The sequence below is a fragment of the Melozone crissalis genome, unplaced genomic scaffold (assembly GCF_028551555.1).
Source record: "Melozone crissalis strain CALT ecotype California unplaced genomic scaffold, PUWL_Pcris_2 ptg000019l_1, whole genome shotgun sequence".
In the NCBI taxonomy this organism is placed as follows: Eukaryota; Metazoa; Chordata; class Aves; order Passeriformes; family Passerellidae; genus Melozone; species Melozone crissalis.
The window spans coordinates 2,465,813-2,485,262 of record NW_026535797.1 but is presented as its reverse complement, the minus strand read 5'-3'; the positions used below and the strand labels follow the sequence as shown (position 1 = coordinate 2,485,262).

The 19,450-nt window shown below is 45.4% G+C and overlaps 2 protein-coding genes across 3 annotated transcripts in view; one reads left to right on the top strand and one right to left on the bottom strand.

Moving 5' to 3' along the window:
• The window catches only part of INSYN2A (inhibitory synaptic factor 2A), a 40,846-nt gene extending 32,841 nt beyond the window's left edge, over window positions 1–8,005 (bottom strand). Inside the window, exon 1 of the mRNA XM_054276540.1 lies at window positions 7,910–8,005. The gene's annotated coding sequence lies outside the window, so the exon portion shown is untranslated. The remainder of the gene's footprint in view (window positions 1–7,909) is intronic.
• DOCK1 (dedicator of cytokinesis 1) overlaps window positions 1–19,450 on the top strand; it is a 277,154-nt gene that overhangs the window by 126,995 nt on the left and 130,709 nt on the right. The gene's annotated exons all lie outside the window — the stretch shown is intronic.

Here is a 19,450-nt window from a genome sequence, read left to right as displayed (position 1 = left end):
TTTGCACGGAAAGTGGGAAGTGATCTGCAGCAGCATCTTTAGGCTTCTGGATAGTTCCAGGCTGGACATTCTCCTCAGAAATCCCCACTGCTTCAGATAAAATTATATATGCTTAAATACCACCTTAAACCACTTACTTTTCAAAAACTATTTGATGTCTATAAGTCATAAGTGTATCCATGGAATGTTTATCCAATTATACTGTTAAAAATAAAGAGCAGAAAGAAACTCAGATTTAATAGAAACAAAGCCAGAATAGAAACCTAATGTTAATTTTAAATATCCCATACATTTTTATTTCATTTAATGAGTATTTTTATTCTTTTTAAAGGAACCTAATTGTTAATTATCTGGCAGTGTTATGTTAGAAACTTAAAAATTATTTAGTGTCATTCTAAAAGTAACGTCCAGTAAAAAAGACTGTCATGATAAAAACATTAGGAAATATGAATTATCTTAGGCAGTTTTTAATTACAGAAGTTATTTGCAGAAACTTTGCCTGTGTTAGGAAATTTTGCAGGGCTTTAATACAAAATGACTGAGGAGAAATTCTGACTTCCAGATAAATCTGAGGATTGCAGGTATTCCCAGTTTTTAGAGGATAAAAAATACTGATGAGAGGATTGTTAGGAAAAGTGCTGGGGGAGCCCAGCCTGTCTTTATTTCATCACAGAATCATTCATGTAGAATAACAGACTTAGCAGTGCTGCTAAATGTCAAACCAGTATTTTTTTTTAACTCTGTTTTGAAACCCTGCGGCACTGAACTTGATTTTTGTCTCTCTTGAACTTGCTTATTTATTGCTCAATACCCAAGTCATCCTTACTGCTGCATTTCCAAGTGCCTTGGAAGTCTTCCTTTGGAATTATCAGGATCCTGTGGCATTGGATTTGTCTTTTCCCCCTCCCATCCATTGGCAGGCTCTGTGAGAATGATGTATAAAGTCATAGCTTATGGCTGAGATAGCCAACAAATGCCTTTAAATGCTCTTGTGAGCTTCAGCTTCAGAACTAAGTGGCAACAAATAAAATGTACGATTTAATAAGCCTGGAGACTTTTAGATAAAACAGGAATCTATTGGAGGATAAACTACTTAAAATTTTCCTTACAAACCAAGCCAGTTTCCCTGAATGAAGCTGGTAGAGGCAATTTTCTTTAATTCTGACATCTCTACTATGCTTTTGGAGCACAAATTTTAATAATACTTAGGTTTTGTTGCTTCCTATATCGTTCTGTGCATAAAATTAAAAGGAATCCGTTCAGTGTGATAAAATTCTGGAAAATAAGCGTTCTTTTCCCCATAACAGAATTTTGCAAGGAATAGCACCATTAACAGGAGATTTGCACTTGCACTAAAACCAGTGTAGACTTATGGGGTGAGTTAATAACTATTAACTTCCCAGTGGAACAAACACAGTGTAACAAGATAGTCCCTGGGAATTCGGAGTGTTCTGATCTCGAACATTTGCTGGGATTTAGTGGACTGGGAAAGATAATGTCACTGTGAGGAGAGTGATGCTGATTTCTCTCCCTGTGCTCTGCAGCTCTGGCTCTCAGGACGAGAGCAGGGAAGGTTTCTTTAGCATTATTTTGTTTTTTCATGAAAATCTGGGCAAGGCTTTGTCCCTGCTCCAGGGACAGGAAGAAGAGCAGGATGCTGCTGAGGGGAGGTTGCTAGGAGAATCCCTAATAGTTCTGCTCACGCTGTCCTGGCTTGCAGGAGTGCAAAAGCCACAGGACTTGCACTGGAAGGTTTTTCATTTTTATGGGACTTTCTGGTAAATAATTTAAAGGGCAGGTTGTTAAAAACAAGGGTTTAAGGCAGTTCCTTATTGGCATTACTGTTGAATACTAAGTTTAATTGTTCTTAGTTGACATCAATAGGTTTTGTGGGTGTTTAAGGGGAAAAAAAAAGCAGGCAAATGACAGGGAAAAAGCAGTGCTGCTCTTTAGCTTTGACCAACAGGGTTGTAAAACTGTCAGAGCTCTGCACTGAGGGAGCTGAATGCTGAGAACACAGAATCATGGAATGGTTTGGCTTGGAAAAGACCTTTAAGATCACCCCATTCCACCCCAGCCATGGGCAGGGACACCTTCCACTGTCCCAGGCTGCTCCAAGCCCTGTCCTGCCTGGCCTTGGGCACTGCCAGGGATGATCAGACTGTGAGCACCTCCAGCAACTGCAGCTGGTTTTGTTCATCAGAGATTTTCAAGCGTTGGATGAAGAGGATAAAGCAGCTAAGCAGGTCCCAGCTCCAGGCTTCGATCCTGCATCCTTCATTTTGCTCTGAGGTTAGAGCATTCCCTTGGGAATGCAGGGGATCCTACAGAAGGGAGATGGTGACAGTGACATTCTGGGGTCAGTGCCTGTCAGGCATCAGAGCCTTGTCAGCTCTTCTGCTTGGATCAGGGTTCCAGGCAGACAAGCTTGGGAGGGTGTGAAGTGTTGTTGAACAGCTCAGCTGGGTAATTTAGGTCTAAAACCTGACATCATTAGCAGGATGTTAACTGGGGAGTAGGATCTGTCTAGATGGGTTTCTGCACTCCACTGCTGGCAGCAGTCACCACCAAGAGCTGTGTCATTGGTCACCTTGAGGAGCACATTCCTGAAGTTTCTGGTTTCAGGCAGGTTCTGGTTCTGCTGGAATTCTGAATTATCCATGTGCTGGTGTTGGGGAAATTGCACAGATCAGTCTGACTCCTGCTACAGCACTGTACAAAAATTCCCATTAGTTACCCCAAAAAGAGTTCTAGTAGAACAAAAAGCTTTAGTTGCTGAGGGGAATTGCAGTCCCCAAAGCTGCAAAGCTTCCTCCAAGCTGGATCTAAGATGCTTTTGAAATCCTGGGAAGGAAGAGCCAACGTCTTGAGTGAGAGGAAGTTGTCTAAAACTCCCCAAATCCCAGGTTCTCATCAAACAGGAGGACTCTGGGACAGGGCTGATGGAAATTGCTCATTCCAGGGGACACAGCTTTGGTGCCATGTGGGAAGAACTACGTGGGGAATGAAGAGGGAAGCAAATACAGTGTGGAATTGCAGAGTACGTTGCTCCCAGGTGTTGTGGAAGTGGGATAATGTGGAATAGGATTTTTAAATAAAGCTGGTGTCTTTGCTCATGGCAGGGGGCTGGAACGAGATAATCCTTAATGCCCTTCCAACCCAAACCACTCTGTGATTCTGGATTTTAGGATGGGCTGTTTGTGACAGGGATGATTAGGAAGATTATTAAAGTAATAATTATAAGACCCTCTCAAGGATATTTTTTGGCTGGGGAAGGCACCACAGCTGGCCACCAGACAGATAATTTGCATCACTTTTCTTGTGGCTTTGTGTGCTTTTGTTACAAATTGTGAATGCAGGAATGTACCACATTCTTCTCACCAGCCTGCTCAACAAAACCACACGGATTGCTCTGGAATTCAGCAGTTTAGGCTCAGTCTCCAGAAGGGATCAGTGTTATCACTGTGAGCAGGCAGTTCAGGCATAATTTCTGCTGAATTACTCTCTCCAGCAGTGGGATGTTTTATCTGTCTCTTTGTCAGCTCCGTAGAGATATGGCTGTGTTTTATTTGCCGATGGCCTTGATACACAGAAATGTATTCGACTGATCCACAAGTTAAATTTCTGTACTGGATGTCTCCTCATTCATTCTGCTCTCTTATTTGCAGGAGAGAATAATGAATATAATAACAAAATGGGTATGAACAACCAATTACTAATGGTTGGAAGGAGACTTCAGGCCTGTTGTAGATTTTGTGCTTATTTATAGATAAATACACCAAAATTAAGGATTTTACGGAATTCCCTCTTCTTCCTTCTCCCAAGAAGCAACCAACCAGACCAGAACTACTTGTGTTATGAACTTTTAAAATACAGTCCTGAAGTCACACACCTGCTTAAATGGGTTTGTCTTGGGCATCAGAGAGCCCCTGTTCCAGCTGTTAAAATATCATTTACACCATGGTTGGGCTTTATAAGCTTTGACCTCACCAAAATTGTTCCAAGCAATGCAATAACAGCCTTGACATGAGAATTGGGAGAAAAAAATGGAAGAGGAGAGAAGGGCAGCTGTAAAACAAGCAGGGAAGGTGGGCAAGAGCACAAACAAGTAACTCCTTGTTGTTTTTTGTGAGCTTGTGACAATTCCTGCTCGCTCAGAGCAGATGGAAAGAGCTTCCTCTGCTTTTGTTTTTAAACTGGTTTAATTCGGTAACTACGTGGGCTTTATTTATAGGCTTGCTCCAGCAATCATGGGCAGGCAAAAATAACAGCAGCAACCTGCTTCTCCTGCCCATGGATGGCACAAACATGAGTTAAAGCTGGGGTTTCTGAGATGTTTAACAACTGTTTTTGATATGGGCTGAGTCTGAGACTAGAAATGAGCAATTCTGGGGAGAGGGATACGGTAGAGCTCCAGCACTTCCCTTCCAGGACAGAAATCTGTTGTAATGATTTAGAAGTTGGGATCTGCACCTAAACATAGCAAGACTTGAAGGTCTTCAGTCTTTTTAGTCCATCTCTGTTTAATTCAGACTTTGAAAATGGCCCTTACTCCTCTGTGCTGCTCTGTATCTAACCCAGTGGATTTAGCTGGAAAAACTGGAGTAAAATCATGCTTGGTGTCTTGTGCCGCTAAAGGGGGAGAAGAACGCAAAGAGGACACCAAATGTTGCTGTTTGATCACTGAATTGTTATTTTTACATGCAGTTCTCTTTGCCAGGGAGACTTGTGCTGGGATGTCTTAGTGGGAAGCAGTTTGCAGGCACTGATCACCCTGACACGGAGCAAAAGCATGAACAGGGTGAACTGTTCCAGGAGTATTAGGGGATCACTTTTCTGCCTGAACCTAGTAAAACTGGAGTAAACAGCCTCAGATGGGGATGTGCCACTACAACAACAGAATGCTCTGAGCACATTTCTGTGTGGTCAATAACAATTTAAAATCGAGTGTCAATACCCAGGGAGTCGTACCTGTGTGTGTTCAGAGGTTATTCAGGATTTTCTAAGCAAGCACCAGTTTTCAGGAGGCTGAATGTGGAGCTCCCACTGAATTTACCACACTGAGATTAATTTTTTCCTTAAAATATGCTCATGATTTCACTTTCAGAAAGCCTATTTAATTTGCAAACTGATTAGTAAAAATACAAGGGAGTATACTGGGCTATAAAATAGATTTGTTGCTTACATGTTTTTTAGTATCTCAGATAAATTTTGAGCAGTTCTTTAAACTGTGCCTGTCATAAAGTAGAATATAAGAGTTTTTTATTAATAGCTAGTTCAGATAATCACGTGAATTTTTTATGGGCTCAGATATTCTAGATTTGCTGTCATTTCTTCAAGTGGGCATGAATTATGGGACTATACATCCCTAGTTCTCCCTATCCTGTGCTTGGATAAGGAATGGCCTTGAGACATCACAGCTCAAGAGCTCTGTGGAGGTATCCTTAGATTTTAGCAGGGATTTTTGGCAAGCTCACAGGTTTCCCTGACTGGTTTCCCCATCAGTCACGGCAAAGGAATGGCATGGCTAAGCTGGCTTTTAAATCCTGCAGAAGCAAACATTAGTGTTGGTATTTCCTTGCCTTGTGCACAGTCCTGGCTGAGTTTGGGTGTTTGGGTCCCCAGGCAGTGGCCAGGGGTGCCGGGTGCTGCTCTGGGAGGTGACGCACGCTCCGTGACTCGGCACTTGGGCGCTCCTGGGCTCCTTCACCACGGTCTCCTTCCCTGTGCTCCTCTGCACTGAGCTTACCACTCCTCTTGCTGAGTTAATTACATCTAGATTCGAGTATAGAACATGCAGTGTGTGCCCCTCGTGCAGAAATGCTCTGTCAGTGCAGTGGTTAACGGGGGGAACAGGCAGCGAGCTCCTCGTTTGTGAGCTCAGTTAATGCAAGGGTGCATTGAATGCTAAGTGCTGGCCCTCTTGATAAGGAACTGAACACTTTCTCTTGTGGTGCTCCTACCCAGCTGGATTTTTATGTGTCAGTCCCATGGAGAAGCTCTGATTCCATCCAGGATTAGAATTATCTCGAGCATCTCGTTAAAACACACATCGTTAATAATGACGGAGTCCTAAAGAACAAACATTTTTCATCAAGGGCATCATGACATCCTTACAAAAAAGCCCTAAAAAAAGCTGATTTAGTATCAGCTTTCCCTGTCACGTGAAGGGAGGATGCTTTCAATACAACAGCACCTTAAACTCTGGGGCAGGAATTTTGTTTTAGAACTGCTGGAATTAGAACAATTCAGTCTTGAGTCTGGATTAGCAATCTACATTATGGATTTCTCCTGGAATCAGGGACCCTATGCCACCACTGTATAACAGAATATCACCCTCCAGGTGATAAATTAGTAATACCTGAGCCCTGAGATATTTTCATCTAAATATGAATTTTTAATGCTAGGAGAAGAACCCAGCTTTTAACTTAGAACTGTTATTTGTACTCAGAGGGAACAGATCGTTGTAGTCCAGACAGCCAGGCAGGAGCAGGCTGGTGGAACACCAAGAGGCATCACACCAAGAGTGAGGAGATCCACTCCTCTCCCTGATTTCCTACTTTTACTATTGGTCTGTTGCCTTGGAATTTGACATTAAATTAATCCCAGTCCATGGCTAGGACATAGTTGCATATCATGTGATTATTTTTATTTATTTATTTAATTATTTTTAGCTAGGAGTTTTTCCATCCAGAAGCCAGATTTTAACCTTGATACATGCAGCATTCCTGGCAGCCCGGTAAATCCAAGCACGATCCAGCACTTAAGAGGAGGGAATAAATTCCCAGTTTATATCAGACTGGTTTGCCTTCCCTTAGCACTTGCCAGCATTCAGCTGGGGGAAAAAGAAATGATTCTCCGAGGCTGGGAAAAACAGGTCTTCCCAGATTTCCTGGTCTTAGAGCCTAATGAGTTAAATTCTCCTCCGTGCAGGATTTTAAGCTGCTTAGACACACAAGGTCAAAGCGAAGCGCTCCATTCCCTATTCCGACTGGCGGCTGCGAGGGGGGCACAGCTCCCTTGGGACAGAGCCCTCGAGAGACGGTGACATAAGCAGGGAATAAATTCCCCGCTCGCAGCAGTGCCAGCTGTCCCTGTTCAGCCGGGGCCGGCCATCCCCCCGCCTCCCCGGGCAGATCCCATGGAACTGCAGTCCCGCATCCCCTGGCACCGTAACTCCCGTAAACATGGCATGAACAGCGCCCAGGTCACGGCACAGGGCTTCAGCAGCGAGGGAGGCACGGTGCAATTGCAGAGCTCGGGATGCCTTGCACGATGCAAGGACTGTGACTTTGGGGATGGCTCCCTGCTACCTTTGTCCCGTTTTCCTACGGCGTTTCCACGGCATCCCCGATTTCTGTGTGGTCGGTGATGGTGATGGGGACTCGGGTGTGTTAAATCGGGAGAGCCCTGCACACTTCACTGAATAGCGGCAGCTTCAGCCCCCGAGGAGGATTTTTGGGTTGGTTGGGCTTTTAATGAAGTGCCGTACTGCAAGTTCAGCGATGAACACATCCCGTGTTCCTCCATCGCCGCTGTACGGACACTTCATTAGGACGGCTGAAGTTAATAAGCAGCGGTAGTTCCTCGCCATCAGCCATGTGAAAAGCCAAAGCACTTCGTGCATCCTCCAAAAATCCTCCAGCTACCCCTCTCCCCTCCCAGGCACCTCTGGAAGGGGAGCAGGCAAAGAAACGCTGGTATTTTTCTAGAAGAAAGTCGCGTATCGGGATATTCTCTCCTTATCTGTCACGAAAGTTATTGGATGCAGGAGCTGTTCGCAGGCAGGCACATACGCTATTGCATAACGCTGGCGCTCAGCTCCAGCCTTTCTCCTCATCCCTACGAAGTTTTCCGCCGGCAGAAGCGGCGGACGGGCGATTTCGGGGGCTCGGGGCGAGCGCCTTACCTTGTGCTTCCTCACGCAGAAGCGGCGGTCTGGGCGAGCATCTCCCTCCAGCCGCCGGGGCGAGCTGGCCGTCAGAGCCTGGGCGCCGGGGCGCATCTGCCGCGGAGCCGCCGAGCCGCCGGAGGAGCCGCAGCCACCGCCGCCGCCGCCGCGCTCCCCCGCTGCCCTCATGGGCTGCGGCGGGGGCTCGCTGTCGGGGGGTCCCCTCGGCCGGGTCCCCGCCGAGGGGAACTTGTTGAGCGGGACCGGCGGGCGTCCCCCAGCCGGGCGGGAGCGGGGAGGAGGAGCCGGGGGCCGGGCTGGCGGCGGGGGCGGGCGGGGGAGGTGGGATGGAGCGGTGGAGCGGCGGTGCTCGGCGCCGCGCACAAGGCGGGGAGAAGCGCGGAGCTGGCGCTCCAGGCTCGCTGAGCAGCTCGTTTTATTCTGTCTTTATCGCTCTGGTTCCCCTGCGCGGGGTTCAGTATTAACAGAGCCGTGCACACCGTCCCCGCGCAGCCCGGGCTTCCAGTCGCGCTACGGGAGCGATGGAGCAGCCGCAGAGTGGGTGATGCTGATCCATTGGGAATTTCAGCGAAGCGCTGGGTTAAAGCTACACGGCTGCCTTTTACTGCGAGGGAAAGTGTTTAGGTGCTAAAGGAGTAGCTGCTCCCATTTGCTTTTAAACCTTGTATAAAATGGACGCGAGTTCGGAGTGAAGCAGGTTGGCAGAGGAGATTGATAAACGTGATCATCTGCGTAAAACTTGAATCACATCTTTCCTCCTTTTCTCTCATTTTACAGAGGGTTTAGCAATGATGTTTTTCACTTTAAAAAAGTAAAAAGTTGGAAGTTAAATAGGTCGTGTGTATTTTACCTGAGTGCTAGACAGAAAATGCCATGAGAGGCATGAGAATTGGGAGTTGGGAAGCGTTGGGTCTGTGCTTCATTCGGAGGTTCCCAGGAGTTTTGCTGCTCAGTAAATACTTTCCATCAGGGAAGTCTACTAGCCCGGGTGCCAGCAGGTGTGGGCCTCGGAGTTCTCTGTCACAGCACTGCCTTCACCATGAGGGTTATTGATTTAGGGGGTTACTGAAGCGCCCCCTGATTTGAACTGGCAGATGAGAGGGGCTGGACCAGCCCAAAGTGTTCCAGTACGACCCCACAGCACGGCAGGCAGGGCCAGGCGAGCTGGGCGCTGGGTGAGTCCGGCCACGCACGGACACGGTGCAGCAGCAGCAGCAGCCCTGGCTCCAGCGCTGGGTGTGTTTGGGGTTTGAGCTGAGCAGCCCTGGCTCCAGCGCTGGGTGTGTTTGGGGTTTGAGCTGAGCAGCCCCGGCTCCAGCGCTGGGTGTGTTTGGGGTTTGAGCTGAGCAGCCCTGGCCCCAGCGCTGGGTGTGTTTGGGGTTTGAGCTGAGCAGCCCTGGCTCCAGCGCTGGGTGTGTTTGCAGTTTGAGCTGAGCAGCCCTGGCCCCAGCGCTGGGTGTGTTTGGAGGTTTAGCTGAGCAGCCCTGGCTCCAGCGCTGGGTGTGTTTGGGGTTTGAGCTGAGCAGCCCTGGCTCCAGCGCTGGGTGTGTTTGGGGTTTGAGCTGAGCAGCCCTGGCTCCAGCGCTGGGTGTGTTTGGGGTTTGAGCTGAGCAGCCCTTGCAGCGCGGCGCTGCCGGTCGGTGCTGCCGCAGCTGCCGGGGCTCCGCGGTGCCGCCAGCCGGGAATGGGGCTGGGCAGGGTCCGGGTGGCACCCGGTGTGTGACATCCGTGGGGAGGGAGCCCCGGCCAGCCCGGCATCGCGGTGGGGCTGTGCAGGAGCGATCGGAGCAGCGCTCGGAACGCAGGCAGTCAGCAGAGGGCAGCTCCGCCGCTCTGCCTGCACCTGTGCAGGTGCTGCCGCTGCCCCTTCCTTCCCTCTGCTCCTTATCCCTGAGCGAGGGTGCCAGGGCTGTGCCCTCCTCAGCACCCGCGGCTCTGCCCCGGGTAGGGACTGTCACACACCTTGGATCACACTCAGCATCTCTCATGGTATTTTATCAGATTTTTTTTTGTTTCCAAAGAACTTCAATATCGACCTGCTTATTGATGCAACAGCGGCCACCATGCTGTTATTTTTTTTTTCCTTTTTGTTTTTCTTTCCAGCAGTGCTGACTTGCTGTATTCCAGGTCCTCTGTGGATTTCTCTCTACGAAAATAAATGTGGTTTTTGGCTGCAGCCTGGATACAGACGTGGGTAAAATTACATGGTAGGGTGAGCACGTCTGAAATAACACAGGCTACTTCCTCAGAGCCAAGAGATCAGTGCTAGGAGATGCCGCTGCTTTTTCACAAGCTGAAAATGTGAGTTTATCCAGCCCATGATTACTGGAAGGAAATACTATAACTTGATATCCTGAGTGACTTGAAAGGAGAATCTGTCTGACAGAAGCAGCAGTTAAACATCATTCTTGTCTTCTCCATAATGATATTTAGAAGCTGTTGTCTCAAGGCTGATTAGTCTTGCACAGCATTATGCATATGCCCCACTTATAAACTGTACAGCATCTTGTGGAGGTTTTTAGGGAATTAAAAAGCACTTTCGGATGTGGACCAGATTCATGTGTAACTGCTGACACCGTTGGTGTATACAGGGATTTTTTAAATCAGGGTTTGTGAAAAATGAAGTGTTTTGTGATTATCATGCTTCATGTTACTGTAACAGCACATAGAAGTAAATACACTGGGAAATTGGAAATGCTTCATCACCCATTTGTCAATATTTTAGCCTTTCAAAATGCTAAGCATGACTGTTGCAGAGTGAAATGTAGTGTTGAAGAGATGCTTGAGAGGGGAGAGAGGGGTTGGGCTTCAGCCTGAGAGGGTGCAAAGAGAAAAGAGACAATTAATTATAGTTGTTTTAGGTTATAAATGTATTTCTCTAGTGTCCTACCCTCCCAGATTGGCTTTTTCTCCACTCAGGGAGGAGTGAGCCCTGCTTGGGGCTGCAGTGACACGTGCAGGTGGAAGTCCTGCCTTGGGATTCTGGGGGCAGTGGGAAAAGCAGGGGTTGGAGGGCAGTGAGATGGATTTTTAGTGGCATTCTCTGTGGAGAAGTACAGTGAGGGGCCCTTTTCCCTCACTGCTAATTGCACCATAAATTCAGGGAGGCTCCTGTGTGTGTGTTCAGAAATATCCATCACAGCCTGGTGTTACAAACTTCAGGTTTTACCTGGCTTTTTTCCTTACATTCAGTTTCTGAGGACACATCTGGGTGACTGTGGGAGGCTCAGCCTGGCCTGTCCTCCCCTCACTCAGGTTTCGCTCAAGGACTGCCCCAGGAAATGCTGTGCCTGGCGGGATTTTTTTGCAGAGCAGCTGCTTTGTGGGATTATGCTCCTCTAGAACACGCAGGTCTGAGAGTGGAACACTAAAATGTGATTTTCTGGAACAGTCTGTGAAGTTCTTGTGCAGGAAAGCTTGGATGCAGCTCAGGGAAAAGCAAGTGGCAGCCAGAGCTTGAGTTACCTGCCAGGTGTTTGCTGACCACCAGTGGGGAGGGAGGATGATAAACCAGCACCAGTGGGATTGCCAGATCTATGTTAAGTAAATTATATTAGGAGGCATAATTTAATTCCCAACACTACATGCCTGAGCTGGGTTCCCAGGGATGTGAATTCCTTAGGACCAGGCTGATTTATGGCAGAACTTCCCACCTGTGTTGGAGATGAAAGAAGGGTGAGGTGCACTTGGTTTGAAGCAGAGCTGTGGACAAAGTTGTGCCTTTTCTTTCTGTAGTCACTTGGGACCAGTGCTGTCACTCAGTCTTTGCTAAAACCAAGAATATTCACATTGCTGAACCTTCATTCCCATTAATTAGGTGATTATTTCCATGCCTTTAGATGATAACTGCCTGGCTTTCTGGGCTAAATTGGTAATTAATGTATTTATTTCCTCCAGCCTGCCATTGGAACAGAAATGGAGGGATGTTGAATATGCTCCTCTGCTCCAGCTGAGGTGAAGCAAACTTGGCTGGAATTTCAAACAGTCCAATCCTGGGAGGTGCTCCTTGCTTTGGGGCAGGATATTTTCTGCTTGGCTGTGATGCAGAGGAAAAGGTCTCTTGGAGTCATGTTTGGCAGAAATTTGGGAGATTTGCTGGGGTGTCGTGCTCCATAACAAGTCTTTTCCATGAGCTTGGAAAATTCATTTGAGCCTCTGCTGATGTCAGTTCTTTATACATAAAGTGCTAATTCCACATCTCTTTACTTAAAGGAACATTTTGAAGATAAAGTGGATTTAAGAATATGTGTCTAATACCCATAATACCTGTGCACAGCTGAAATATTAAACAGCTGATTGAGGGAACTGCTCTTTGTGGGTTTTCTGCTCAGAGAAGAAAAATGCTGAGTAACCTCATTAGCTCTGATGGTTATTTCTGTGCTTCGTTGGGATAAGAATGAGCAGGATTTAGTTCTCTCTCTCAATTTCCCATTGTACAGATCATTGGAAGAAAAAATGTAACAGCAGGTCTCACCAGCTAAAGCTGAGATTCTGGGTTCCAGTTGAATGCTGTCTCATCAGGAGCCCAAATTGCTGGAGATGTTTATCAAGAAAATCTGCATTTTCTTGGGATAGGAGTGGGAGTTTTGTCATATTTTCACTGTGTTTATAGTTCAGAAAAGTTTCTTTTCAGCACACAGATGTTTTTGGGAAGGGAACTGAAGTGGTGATTGGGAAGCCTTGGTGGTTCTTCCCGGGGTGGGGAGTCTGAGCTGCTCTCCCATGGTGTGGAACCACATCCCTGATAAAGATGTTCTCAGTAGATGCCAAATTCTGGGTCCATTTTCATGCAGCCTGTACAGTTGGGAAATAAATGAGGGTCTGGGAGAGCGTGATGTATGAGCCCCTAAATGGCTGCATTTTGTTCATATTTGAAAGGCAGTTCAGGCTGTCGTCATTACTGATGACTTGTGCTTTTAGAGCCCTTCTTTTTGCATTTCAGAAATCCTTTGTGCCCATCTGAATAATAAATCACCCTGTTTGATTTGCTCACTGAGAGCAAATGGGAAATTACATCCTTGTTAAGATGTCTTGAGGAACTGGAAATGTAGGGGAATGTTTTTAAAGGAACGTTCTGCCAACTTCGTTAATATTTTGCTTTATCTCGTTTATTTTATGACCTTCCAAAATTCCAGGGTTTTCTCTCTGACTGCTTTATGGCAAAGGGAAAAAATCCTGCCCTGCTTAAAAATAAAAAGCAACAAATCTGCTCGTACTTTTGATTGCCTTTAGACAAATGGTTTCAGATTTAAGCACCTAATGAAATGTGGGATGAGCATGAATTCCATCTTCAAACTCAAGTTATGGGCAGAAAAAAGGCAAATCCAACAAATAATGGGGATACTTGCATCTGATTCCTATTTGCTCCTTGGTGAAATAATATATTATTTATACAACATTGATTTCATTAGATGGAGGATTTAATGCAACTTTTCTGTCAAATGGAGAACATTTGATGTTATAAAGTAATGTAAACTCCCCAAGCCTCAGGAAGGTTTTCTCATTTGAAATATTGAACTATTTAAAGTTTGAACATAGCATAAAAATCCAGACTTTTATGTGCTTTTGCATGTTGCCTTCAAGTTAGAAGCCCAGGGAGCAACCTGCTCCTAATGTATAACAGAAAAAAACAAATTAAATGAAATTAAATGTGTTCAACCAATGAAAAATGAAAATCCTACAAAATTATGGAAGAGGGAAATAATGAGCAGTACAAATAGAATTAAACTCACCATTTCTATTGGTGCTCTAAACCAAAATTAAGTATTTTGGCCATAATGTTCAGAAATGAACTCTTTAGTGTAGTTTCTAAAATCCCCAAGCAGGTGCCAAAATAAAATTGCTCTTAATAACTTTGATACATGACAGGGAAATATGATGGCAGTGAATAAAAAAGGGATTTAAAGAGGCAGTTTGCAGCATCATGGGCACCTAAAATTTAGCCATATGCTCACAATTAAGAGCTTCTCCTCCCTTACTTATTTTTTTTCTAAATGAAATGACCTAGAAACTTGCCTTGTGCAAACAAGAATATGCTAAGTTCCTCATTGACTGTGCAAAGACCTAATTATTTTATATATTAAAATGTCTGTGACTGAATTTTACCTTAAGAAAGGAACAGAACTTATTTTGAAAAGTCTGGAAATCCTAAAAGCCCAAGATATTTCAAAAAGTCGTGTTCTGAAAAATATGGGGAGCCTGATAATGACATTAAATGAGTTTACAATTGACAGCAGAGGCCACTTGAAGTCCTTCTTAATCCTTGGTCTGTGGCTCTTCAAAACACAGTGCAGGAAAAATGGCTCTGTCCTTTTTGGCTTGGGGACACTGAATTTAAAACCATTCAAAGCAGCACCACATTTTGATTTTCTTCAATTTTTAAACAAGTTCAGGAGTTTAAATATTAATACTTAGCAGTGGTTGAGGAGCATAATTAGCAGCTGCTTTATATCCAAGGGATGTCCATCAGTATTACAGGAAAGCCCAAAAACTGGAAGGGCTGCTGGGGAGGAAAAGGATGAAATCTCTGAAAACCCAGAAATAAAAGTTAGAATTTGATAATAATGTGGCACTTCCTCAATTTACTTTTGGGAATTCAAAGCAGTGCCCTAATAAATGGAGTGTACCCACATGCTTCCCTTCTCAGCAGCCCTGTGCCCAGGCCTGGGTGGGGATGTGGTTGGATGGGAGGTGGAGGCTGCTCCGTGTCCCCAAACTTTCCTTCTCCTGCCTTTGTGCATTCCCTTGTGGAGCTGCCTTTGCTGCCTGGCCCCATGGCACAGCTCCCATCGTCCCTGGGAGGGAAAGAGAAATGCCAGCATTAAAAATCCTGTATCTTATTTGTTTGAAATTCATCTCCTGTTGGCTTCAGCTGCTGCTCCTGGTTCTAACACAGTGAAACTTGTGAGCAGCAGCTGTGCACTCCTGTCATCCCCACTGCTGTGGGTTTGGAAACCTCAGGAAAATGTGAATCCATCCACAGGGGAGAGTCTGGGGCTGTGTGACCCCTTCTCAGGAGGGAACTTCTCCATCCCCTGTCAGAGTGGTTGAGGTTGAAGGGACATCAAGGCTCATCCCCTTCCACCCCTGCCATGGGCAGGGACATTTCCATTATCCAGGGTGCTCCAGCCTGGCCTTGGGCACTGCCAGGGATCCAGGGGCAGCCACAGCTGCTCTGGGCACCTGTGCCAGGGCTGCCCACCCTCACAGGCAGGAATTCCTTCCCAAAATCCCATTAACTCTGCCCTCTGCCAGTGGGAAGATAAAAGTCTCTCTCCATCCTTCTTCCACGCCCTATTTAAATATTGAAGGCCACAAGAAATTCTCCATGGAGCCTTCTCTTCCCCAGCCTGTCACTTTGGTGGCCCTTCTCATTCCTCCTGCCATCTATGATGTCCCCCTCAAGCTGTGGAGACTCCATTTATTTATGGAATTGTTTTACTTCTCCGTGAGCTGGTGGAAATCAAAGCTTTCATTGAAGCCTGGTTGGAAACATCACCAGGGCTTTACTTGAGATGGAGTGGTGAACTAATGAGCTTTGTTTGGAAGCATAATTCTGTTATTTCACATCAGTTACCAAGTGAGAGATAAGATCTGCAGCAATTGCTTATCTAATGAGGGACTTGTTGTCTTGTGGGAGAGCTCCTGGGGGCTGAAGGTGGTGACAGAAGGACAGGTGGTGGCACAATGGAAGCTGACACAATGCCACAGGTGTCTGTGGTGACCGGGACAAGGGACACCAAGTCTTGGGGGGAAGAAAGGACAAACCCCTGATCTTCTCACTGTAAAATCCCATCATGGTTTGGGTTGGAGGAACTTTTAGGAGCATCAGGTCCCACCCCTTCCATGGGCAGGGCCACCTTCCATGATCGCAGGTAGCTCCAAAGCTCATCCAACCTGCCCTTGATATTACATAGAGCTCATTTAACAGGCAATTCATGATGTGGGATTTTTCATAAAATTTTAGTTAAACAGACTTGAACTTTAAAGTATATTTTTTTGTTTGTTTGGCCTTTTTATTTTAATCTTTTTTTCTTAAATTTCAGGTGTTAGCAAAAGTTACAAGGATAAGATTCCTGCCTAGAAAAAAACCCAGTAACTGGAAAAAGCAGAATGCTTGTACATGTTAATTTTTCCATTTATTAAGGAAAGAAAGAGTTTTAATAATTCACAGGGATGCAATGAATATTTGCCTTTTATATATTCATATTTATCACTTGGCTTGAATTGTAAACATATTAATTCCTGCCTAGCAGTTAATGACTTTGGGTAATGTTTGTGCTCTCTTTATGCAGAAATTGTCCATATACCTCACAGTTACTTATAGGGACAACCTAATCAGAGCTGTTTCCTTGGCTCTGAAAATCATTTTGTCTTGCTCTAAGTAGCTTTTCTGAGGTATTTTTAAAGCATTTTAAAATAATGCTTAAATTTGCCTCCTCAACAGATGATGAGTATTTTTCAGCCATAGCAAGAGAAGTCGCAAATCCCATTTTTGCCAAATGTCAGGAATAGGATGAGTGTTGTAGGCTCTGCCATAACTCAGGGTTGGTTGATTTTCTGCTGGGGTTTCAAATGTTATGCCCCTCAAAAATTCAGTTAGGATGGTTTTAAGTGCATGGAAATTACAAAAGTAAGAAAAAAATCTCATGTTGTGAGATTGAAAGATGGACCCTGAGAATAATTGGGATGTTTTGGTATTTTTCTTTTTCCATTTTTTTGTATTTTTGGTATATCTAAGTAGTGCTGTAACATTCAATAATACAGAAATATTTGAATTCTGTGATATTGGCTGGGAAGGGCCTTAAAGAAAATTTTGTTCCACTCCCTACCATTCCATTGAGGTTTTGCAGTAGCCTGTGCACTGATTTTAGATTTTTAAATTTTTTCTTAATATTTATTTTATATTTTGAATCCATCTTAAAGCTGCTTTGCTGGTTTGATTTGCCTTCCCCTTGGGGCAGAGTCCTGGATCTCCAGGGCTGGGATGGGAAATCTTGGGTGAGTCTGGCATGAAGCTGAACATCAGAGCAGCCTGGAAAAGAGATTCTGCTTGGTCCTGTTGTTACTGCCCAGGTGGGAGGAAAAATATGGAAAAAAAGGATGTGAATCATGGGGTATCCATGCATTTTCTTGGAATGGTGTAGGAACTGAGCTGAGCTCTGGATCAAACCAGCCCCTTCCCAGGAACATTCCCTGTCCTGCCCCTGCAGCCCAGGAGCTGATTTTCACTTTGGCATGTTTTAAACCACTGATTTTAATCTTGGTTTGGATTTAATTGCTTTTTCCAAGGAGAGATTAGTTCTTATTTAAGTGTGGATGTGTAATTAAAAAACATCTCTCAACTTAAGTTGCTTTTGTTGCCCACATGCTGGGGCTGTAGGTAGGGGAAAAGCAGTTCCAGAGCTGAAGATCCATCTCTAATCCTGTTGTTAATGTGGGAGTGTTGTTGTTAGAATGTGATAAACTACTCCTTATTTGGGAGGGATTTACTTCTTTCCCTTCTGATTTCTGCCAGAACAAAGTTGGGGAGGAAAAAAAAAATACTCAATTATAGGTCAGAATTTATTTTGGTGGTGGAAAACCAGCACTTCAAAATGTTTTGTTTTTGCTGGAATACATGGAGTGTGCTGGCTGTCATGAGGAAAATTGTCAAAACATGTTTTGCACCTTTGGTTTAGTGAGAAAATAAATAAGTCATTCTCCTAAAATATTCTAGGTGGGTTTTGGTTGACTTGCAAGTACAGAGAAACTTGAATTAGCTTCATCTGGAAGCAGCAGAGCTTCCTGAGCAAATATTCCATTCTTTCCTTCAGGAGGAGATCCCTGGAAGTGTCCAAGGCCAGGTTGGACAGGGCTGGGAGGGAGCTGGGACAGAGGGAAGTGTCCCTGGCCATGGCAGGGGTGGGATGGGATGAGCCTTAGGGTCCCCTTGATGCCTTGTGCAGGCTGCCCTAGGACAGAGGCTGGACAGAGCTCCAGAATACAGCAGGGATTGATTCAAAGCATCTCCTCATGGATCCACCTTGGGCAGCACCAGAGCCCAGCCAGGGCTGCACCCAAGATGAACCAAAATGGCCCCAAAATGCACGAGGGGCACGGGGTCTGTCCCTGGGATCAGTTCTGCTCCATTTGCACCTTGCAGTTCATTGTCCCATTCCAGCTTTAGCCCAGGCAGTCCCACCCTGCTTGTTTTTCTCTCTCCAGCCCACGGTGTTTGTGCTCCTGGGCTGAGATTGGGATCATTTGTCCTTGGTGCCCAGCTGGAGCAGGAATTGTTTTGTCTCCCTGCTCTGTGCACAGAGCTCAGCATCCCCTAATATGAGGCTCAGACTCACACACTAAAGCAGCACAGAATGGGAAAAATAGAAAAGCCAAACCTGAGGCATCACTTCCAACCCAAACCAGCCTGGGATTCTGTGATCTTGGCTTTTCCATGGAATGGAGAAGGGAATGAGATGTGTTTGACATGTTCAGTTTGTTTCTTAACTTCCAGATATGTAACTGATTCAAAATCAGTATAAAAGCAAAAATCTTGTGTGTGACAGGAAATTCCCAGGTCCACACTGTTCATGTACCTCAGGCAGTTTGTCCTTTACCTCGTTGATGGTCTCCTTTTGTCCTGTTGGGGTTGGATTTCTGCTGAGTTGAGGAAGGATCAGGATAAAGAGCCTTTATCAGCAGCATCCTGTTGGAGCTTATTCTGCTGAACGTTTTGGTCATTGTCCCAAATGATAATAAAAGAGGGGTTTAATTAATTCACTTTTCCACAATAGAAAAGTTCATCTTTTGCTTAGATTGCAGCTTAGAGATTGATTTCATGTTCTTTTCATGAGGCACCTTTGAAGCTCTTCTGGAGACTGCACATTGTTTAGCACTGAGTTGTCTGAGAGAATCCCCCAAAGTCTTCTGAGTTGCTGTGAGTTTAATAAGAAACAAAATTCAAATTTAATAATGTTAGGGAAGAATTGGGTCATTCTTGGAGACTCAGCCCACATATTCTTGTGTTCAGGTTCTGCAGATGAGGGCTTTACTGCTCCCTTTAATTAAATGTAAGGTATTAAACAGGTCTGTGTTCCTTGAGAGGGTGTAAAATGCAGATATGGCTGCTTCTCCAAACACCTGCAGACAGCTCCTGGAAAATGCAGAAGCCTGAGCTTGTGAACCTCTGTTGGAAAAGGGAAATGCTGTGGAAATTTTCATCTGCTCCTTGCAAACCTTGTACACGTTTTATAAAATTGAACAATCTGCAGAAGTTACAGTTGAAGTAAAATTGTGCAAAGAGACAATTTGTGCCTGTGAGATGAGGTAAAACTGCTCTGCTCTGCTCTGGAGCCAGGCTGGGAGATTTGGGATTGGTCAGCTGGGAGAGGAGAAGGCTCCAGGGAGAGCTCAGAGCCCTTCTAGTGGCTGAAAGGGCTCCAGGAGAGCTGGAGAGGGACTGGGGACAAGGATGGAGGGACAGGACACAGGGAATGGCTCCCAGTGCCAGAGGGCAGGGCTGGATGGGAGATTGGGAATTGGGAATTCCTGGCTGGG